This window comes from Pongo pygmaeus, chromosome 9, assembly GCF_028885625.2.
Source record: "Pongo pygmaeus isolate AG05252 chromosome 9, NHGRI_mPonPyg2-v2.0_pri, whole genome shotgun sequence".
Taxonomy (NCBI): domain Eukaryota; kingdom Metazoa; phylum Chordata; class Mammalia; order Primates; family Hominidae; genus Pongo; species Pongo pygmaeus.
Window position 1 is genome coordinate 87,188,996 of NC_072382.2, and position 8,068 is coordinate 87,197,063.

At 38.6% G+C, this 8,068-nt stretch overlaps 1 non-coding gene across 1 annotated transcript; it reads left to right on the forward strand.

Moving 5' to 3' along the window:
• Positions 1 to 1,529: 1,529 nt before the first annotated feature.
• LOC129009175 (small nucleolar RNA U13) lies at positions 1,530 to 1,633 on the forward strand. Its single transcript, XR_008492707.1, has one exon. It is a non-coding gene; the product is annotated as a small nucleolar RNA U13 (small nucleolar RNA).
• Positions 1,634 to 8,068: the final 6,435 nt, after the last annotated feature.

The window sequence follows — 8,068 nt, forward strand, 5'->3', positions numbered from 1 at the left end:
GGATTATTAGAGCCCAGAAGTTTGAGAACAGCCTGGGCAACATAGTGAGGTCCCATCTCTATGAAAAAAAGAAAGAGGCCAGGAGCAGTGGCTCACGCCAGCACTTTGGGAGGCCGAGGCGGGCAGATCATGAGGTCAGGAGATTGAGACCATCCTGGCTAACGCGGTGAAACCCCGTCTCTACTAAAAAAAATACAAAAAATTAGCTGGGCATGGTGGCGAGTGCCTGTAGTCCCAGCTACTCGGAAGGCTGAGGCAGGAGAATGGTGTGAACCTGGAAGGCAGAGCTTGCAGTGAGCCAAGATTGCGCCACTGCACTCCAGCCAGGACGACTTAGCGAGACTCCGTGTCAAAAAAAATAATAATAAAATTAAAAAAAAAATAAGACTAGATAGTATTAGGAAAATTTACAGCATTACTAAGGAATGGCATTTTGTTTGTTTTAAAATATGGTTTATAGTTCATGTGGTTTCCTTGGACCAATAAGACCCTTCCTAAATCCATTCCAGAGATTATTATTTTGGGTCTCATTCCCTTCTTAGAGAGCCCTCTAAGAATCTCTCCCTGCAAGGTGGCTCAAGTTCACACCAATGTTTCTCTGCTTTGATCCTCAGTAAACTTGTTGGACTTCACAGTTCATTCTTTTAGCATCTAATCTCTAATTTTTCAAGTATGCATTGCTTATCTCTTTAATTAGATCAATTAGATTGTAAAATTCCTGCAGCCAGGACCATATCTTTTACTTGCTTTGGACCTTCAACATTATTGTCTGCTGGGGGCACATTACGTGAGTATCATTACTCATTTATTGATTGACCAAATTAATAGAATCGCTTCTTAACGTAGTTTTCCTCCTTGAAGATCATTTTATCCTAGAAACCATTCTTTATTTCAGAATGTGGCATAGATTTTCGACATGGACTTTTTTCCCCCAAGAATATCATACAGTACTTTAAAGCACCCAAGTTGATCATATAACCCTCTTTGAGTTATTCATATTTCAGAAATGTGCTGAATTTTTTGCTATCACTTTGTGACTTTCTCCAATTGTGAAGCTACTAATTTAATTATATTATTTTATAATTGCTAAAATACAAGTTAGGCCAAAAAGAGCTTGCTGTGGTAACTGCACGGACTCTGTCTGAAAGGCCCACCCCTAATATTTGTGATAGTGGGACCAGATGATACACAGCAGCCTATATATCATATGTCTAAATATTTCAAAGTCAGGTATCAAACTATCAAACTTTTAGAAAAAAAACAAGAAGTATGTTCTATTCTTCTGTCTTGATAAGTTTTCTTCCTAGTTATTTCTTCTCTGAATTTAAGTTTTATATTTTCGATTTCTATCTTGACCTTAACTTGTACTCATTCTCAAAGTCTTAAAAGATTTAAAAAAAACCAAAGTGACTATATTCATAGTGTTCAAATATATCGTCCATCAAAAAATGTAAATTAAAAACTGGAAAATTCCCATTATTTAATGTTAGAAAGGAATTTTTCTAAAGTATTCAAAAGAATCTCTCCTGATCCTTTTGTAGTTCATGAGTGTAATGATTGAGTGTTCATGCACATGTGTGAGATATGCCACCCTTGAACCTTGTTACACCGTTGTCATGTTGCCCGTTTGACATGAAAAAAAGAAACAAAAGAAAAATAATCTTTCCTAAAATTTCTAAAGAGAAAAACAAATTATAATCATTAAATATCAACTTCTTTTTCAGATTCATCATCTGCTCTGAAAATGTCAAAATTTTAAATCAAAATAATTAAACAAAAAAGTTTTAAAAATTATTTGCATCTATTTAAATATTTTAATAAAAATAAAACCGTTTTTAATGATCACATTCAATGCCCATTCAGGGCCAATGTGAAGAAATGGTATCACACTTCATACATGTTATGTATAACTTCATATACACACATTTGAATAATATAAATTGTTTTATCTTAGAAAATGTTCCTCAGCCACCATATTTAATTATTGCAAATAAAATACTAGTTCACAAGTAGTCAGGAAACACAAATTAAAACATGGAGAAGGCCGGGCACAGTGGCTCATGCTTGTAATCCCGGCACTTTGGGAGGGCTAGGTGGGCAGATCACTTGAGGCAGAGGTTGCAGTGACCCAAGATCGTGCCACTGTACCCCAGCCTGTGTGAGAGTGAGACTCAGTCTCAGAAAAAAAAAAAAAGAAAAAGAAGAAGAAAATGGATACTTTGTGTGTTGGAAAATGATACTGCATTATGCAAAAATCTTTTGCACTCTTGATAACTGAAAGATCTGAAAAGTTAGTCTCTTCTCTTACCTAGGTGCTTCTGTTATTCACATTCTCCTAAATTGCTCATGTTCATCTTCATATCTTGTGGTGGTATAATCCAGAAGACATCACAGAATTTGGACACAATTGCCTTTTCATTTAATGACACAGGATAAGAGATATAAAGAAGCATTTTCCTGGGCCTTAAATGCTGTTAAGCACGAGTGGATGCTTAAGAACACACTGTGTCCATGCTAAGAGCCAGATCTTGAGTATCAGAAGTGCCCATGTGTTGTTAAATAAATGTATTTTTTTGGGGGCCGGGCACGGTGGCTGACGCCTGTAATCCCAGCACTTTGGGAGGCCGAGGCAGGCGGATCACGAGGTCAGGAGATCAAGACCATCCTGGCTAACACGGTGAAACCCCGTCTCTACTAAAAATACAAAAAAATTAGCCGGGCGTAGTGGCAGGCGCCTGTAGTCCCAGCTACTCGGGAGGCTGAGGCAGCAGAATGGTGTGAACCCGGGAGGCGGAGCTTGCAGTGAGCCGAGATAATGCCACTGCCCTCCAGCCTGGGCGACAGAGCAAGACTCCGTCTCAAAAAAATAAAATAAAATAAAATAAAAATTATTTTTTGTGTTGTGATATGTAGGGCCTTCTAAAGCACAGGGCCTAAGACTAGGGCCACTTTACCCAGGTAGCAGGGTTGTACTATTGTATCAAAAGTTAATCACCAAAAGTCAGAAATTTTTTTCTAGTCTCATGTATGATTTACAGATTAAATAATATTGTTATTTTTTTCATGGCAGGGTCTCACTCTGTCACCCAGGCTGGAGTGCAGTGGCGTGATCTCAGCTCATTGCAACCTGTCTCCTAGGTCCTAGCGATTCTCCTGCCTCAGCCTCCCAAGTAGGTGGGATTACAGGCATGCACCACCACACCGGCTAATTTTTGTATTTTTAGTAGAGACAGGGTTTCACCATTTTGGCAAGACTGGTCTCAAACGCATAACCTCAAGTGATCTGCCCACCTCAGCCTTTCAAAGTGTTGAGATTACAGGTGTGAGCCATTGCACCCAGCCCAAATTAAATAATTAAGTTATTCATAGTGATAGAATAATGAGAGTGCAGACTCTGGAGAAATGGCGATTGGGTTCACATCTCAACTTTGTTACTTAGTTGTGTGACCTTGGGCAAGTTACTCAACTTTCTGTGCCTCAATTTCCTCAACTGCAAAACAGGGATAAAAATAATAATATCTAGAAGGATGGTCGCTATGCTTAAAAATACCAATCCTACTGAGCAAGGTGCTGAGAACAGTACATGGATCATAGCAAGCTCTATATATGTATTGCTCTTACTATATGTGCACTCTCCAAAGCATTCTGTAGAACCTAATCCATTCTTGGAAATGACACAATAATTAATGATAATTATAATAATTACAGTGTTTGAATACCTCCCATGTGCCAAGCACAGCATTTATATTATTTCATTTAATCCTCAGAACAACCCTGACAGGTAGGCATTATTCTCAATTCTCAGAGGAAGAAACTGAAATTAAGAAAGGTGAAGTAATCTGCTCAAAGGCACAGATAGTAAGTGATAGAGCTGAGCTTTAAATGGAAGTTTTCTGAATCCTAAACCTGTGCTCTTTCTACTTTGTTCTTGGTGGACAAACCATGTTGCTTAATCCCAAATTCCTGGTTCTGAGATCCCAGAATACAACGATTCTGTAAAGATGAAAATTACAAATAATTTGTAATCACCAAACTGAACCCCTTGAGGGGACAGATTGTTTCCTTCTGCCCCCCTAGCACCATGCCTGGAACATAGTAGATAAATAATATTTGTCCAAACAATGATGATTAATCTGGAGACAACAATATGCTACGGAAATGAACAAACTTTTTTTTTTTTTTTTTTTTTCGAGACAGGGTCTTGCCCTGTCACTCGGGCTGGAGTGCAGGGGCACAATGATGGTTCACTGTAATCTGGAACTCCAGGGCTCAGGTGATTCTCCTGACTCAGCCTCCTAAGTAGCTGGGCCTACAGGAGCACACCATTGTGCCCAGCTAATTTTTAAATTTTTATTTTGTAGAGATGGGGTTTCACTATGTTTCCTAATCTGGTCTCGAACTTCTGGCCTCAAGCAATCCTCCCCCTCAGGCCCCATAGTGCTGAGATTATAGGTGTGAGCCACTGCACACAACCAAACATAACATTTTGTGAATTGACAGTCTATAGGTTCATTGAGACAGCTGCAGTACTTCCTCTACTTCATGTAACAAATTTTTATGATAAGTAATAAGTTTTTCAGCCTGAGCAATATAGTGAGACCCTGTCTCTAAAAACATTTTTTAAAAATAAATAAACCAGGAACAGTTATGCATACCTGTGGTCCTAGCTACTTGGGAGGCTGAGGTGGGAGGATGGCTTGAGACGAGAAGTTTGAGGCTGCAGTGAGCTATAATTGTGCAATTGCACTACAGCCTGGGTGACAAGTAAGAATCTTGTCTCTTAAAAGTAGTGATTATTATCATTTTTAAAGTTCAGTTATACTTACGCCCTCTGTTCTTGCTTTGACATTTTTAACCACGACGTACAGACCTTGACTCTCCCTTGCATCTTTTTGAAATGAAAACCGAGTTTATTCAAATTTCTTCTGGCTTTAACTATTATTCCCATGATCCTTGCTAGAAAACAAATTACAGGATATTTGGAGATGTTTCCTTGTTTAGATTTGAATTGCCTGGGCTATTTTTTTTTCTTGGAAAAATCTCATAGTACACACAGTTTCATACCAGCTTGGAACATGGTTATTTGGCCCATCTGCCATTTTAAATAACATTTAAATTTAGGTTTATATATTTTTAGGGATATGGTGGTGATGCTATAGAGTTTTATTCTGAGAGTTTCAGTTCTTCAGGAGTTCCACAACGAGCAACTTGCATGTAGTCTGAACAATGTCTTTAGATGCATTTCCCAGCAAGTTTTAGGGGAAAAAATTAAACTCCTCAAGTTCATCTCTCTTCTACTTGACCAGAGGAGCAGCAATTTATTTACACTTGAGTTCAGATTAGGAAAAAAGAGGAAGGGGGTTTCAAGCAAACTCATACAGCTCAAGCATCTGGCAACTGTTAACCAAAATGGTGGTGGAAAGAGAAGACTTGTGTCAGACAAAATCTCAAGTATCTACTTCCTCATCCTTTCTTAGTGATGAAAACTTTATTTTGACTGGGTTTATAGCCACTCAAAAAGAAAAGAAACCCTTGCAGTTAGGTATGTAGGTATGTGACTAAATTCTAATAAATGAGATGTCATTGAAATTGTTCTTTTGAATTTCCAGGAAGCCTCCTTAAAGGGAGATCATGCAGACAGATCATCTCTGTCTCCTTCATTTGGGCTAGAAATAAAACATGATGGCTGAAGCGTGAACAGTGCTTCTGGGCTATTAGGTAGAAGCCATGTGGCAGAGCAATGGGGTAGGAAGATTCTGTGTGCATGATGATCATAGAACTGTTATACCAACTCTGGATGGCTTACTTCTGGACTTCTTTTATGTAAAAGAGAAATGAATTTATATATTGTTTAAGGGCACTTATTATTCACTGTTTTCTCCTTCTCATCTATATCCAATTCCAAGAGACAGAATGATCCATTAGGATCTTCATATATTGTTCTATCTTGGAAAAAGTTAAAAAAAAAAAGGATCTGACTATATCTCCATAATACTCCTCACCCCAAATATTACCCTCTTTCCACCTGGCCTATGAAAGCCAAAGACATCGGGACAGCCTCTTCAAAGAGAGGGAACTTGTTAATTAACCCTAGTTTATGAATATGATAGCAATTTCTCAGATAATATGCTTATATTCTCCCAAGATGGACTAATTAAATATTCTGGGTTTTGTTCTGTGAAATTAGCTTAAATGATTTCTCTGTATTTGATACAATTCATTAATTGTTAATTAATTGTTAATTGGTCCTTTAAGATCTCTAGAATCATTTTTTAGAGTACCAAGAAAGGCAAACTAGCCAAATGTGACTCTTTGACTTTTTTTTTTTTGAGATGGCGTCTCACTCTCGTTTCCTAGGCTGGAGTGCAATGGCATGATCTCAGCTCACTGCAAACACTGCCTCCCAGGTTCAAGCGACTGTCCTGCCTCAGCCTCCCAAGTAGCTGGGATTACAGGCACCCTCCACCACACCCAGCTAATTTTTGTATTTTTAGTAGAGACAGGGTTTCAACATGTTGGTCAAACTGGTCTCGAACTCCTGACCTCAAGTGATCCGCCCACCTCAGCCTCCCAAAGTGCTGGGATTACAGGCATAAGCCAGCGTGCCCGGCCCCGAATGTGACTTTTTACCTCAAGCATCAAACTGTTTTATACATTACATTGAAAAGTACCTCACAGCTGTTTCCCCAGAAAGACTAGTTTTCTTTTCAGATATTCTCTCATTTTTACATTCTAACCTCTAAAGTGTTTCAATCTGTTATAATGTATTGAGTCTTGTAAGGTTATAAATGAATTTCTTTTTAAGTATGATTTTTGCCCTGGAAAAGAGATTTTACATGATCAATAATGAATAATTAGTAGGGAAGTAGCCAAGAGTAGAGGATGGGCGGAGAAAAGAAAATGAAAAAAAAATTAGACTTTAATACAGAAGAAAATTTATCTTACGTTTTCTTCCACGTTAAACATTTTGGCTAAGTAAATTCTTATAAGGAAAACCAAAAGATTTTTAACCAGCAGAAACAAATGCCTGATAAAACCAAAAGACAGGTTTCCTTATGATCTAATAAAGTAATTTTGTCTTCATAATTAGCAAAGTGCTATTGCTAAAATAGCACGTAGGAGATGATGCTCAAATATTCCCCCAATGGGAATAATGTACATGATTCAGACTGTGAGCAATGACAGCATAGGATAACTTACACATTGCCAAATCATATCCCTGGGTGCCAGAATGTGTGTGAATCTTCTACCTACTACCAACTCATGTCTCTAAGATATGTTGACAGACCTATTTGTCATGTCTCTTTAGTCTGCGGTGTGGTGTAATACAAAGAGCACTGGGTTGAAGGTCAGAAATGTTAGAGTTGTAGTTCAGGCTCTAACACCTGTGGCATTGTGCATGTCATGTGACCTTGCCTGGTGTCAGTTTCCTCATCTGTAAATTGAGGTTAATGATACCTACATTACTCGCTTTACATGTCTGTTGTTAAGATCAAATGGTATGTATTTATGAGTGCTTCGGAAATTTTAAAACATTAAATGTTCTATTACTGTAGGTTTTTTCATATATACCTTTGGCCCTAGTTAGGGGTCCCCTCCTTTCCTCCCTTTTTCCCTTCTTCCCTTCCTTCCTCCCTCCCTCCCTTCTATTCTTCCTTTCTCTCTTGCTCTCTTTCCTATTTATTTATTTATTTATTTTTTTGAAATGGAGTCTCACTCTATTGCCCAGGCTGGAGTGCAGTGGCACCATCTTGGCTCACTGCAACCTCTGCCTCCCAGGTTCAAGCAATCCTGTTGCTTCAGCCTCCTGAGTAGCTGAGATTACAGGCATGTGCCACTACGCCCAGCTAATTTTTGTATTTTTTTGTAGAGATGGGGTTTGGCCATGTTGGCCAAGCTGGTCGTTCTTTCTTTTGTTGTAGCGACAGCATCTTGTTTGTTTTGCCTAGGCTGGTCCAGAACTCCTGGCTTCAAGTGATCTTCCTGCCTTGGCCTTCCAAAATGATTTTTTTTTTTTTTTTTTTGATATGGAGTCTCACTCTGTCACCCAGCCTGGAGTGCAGCGGCA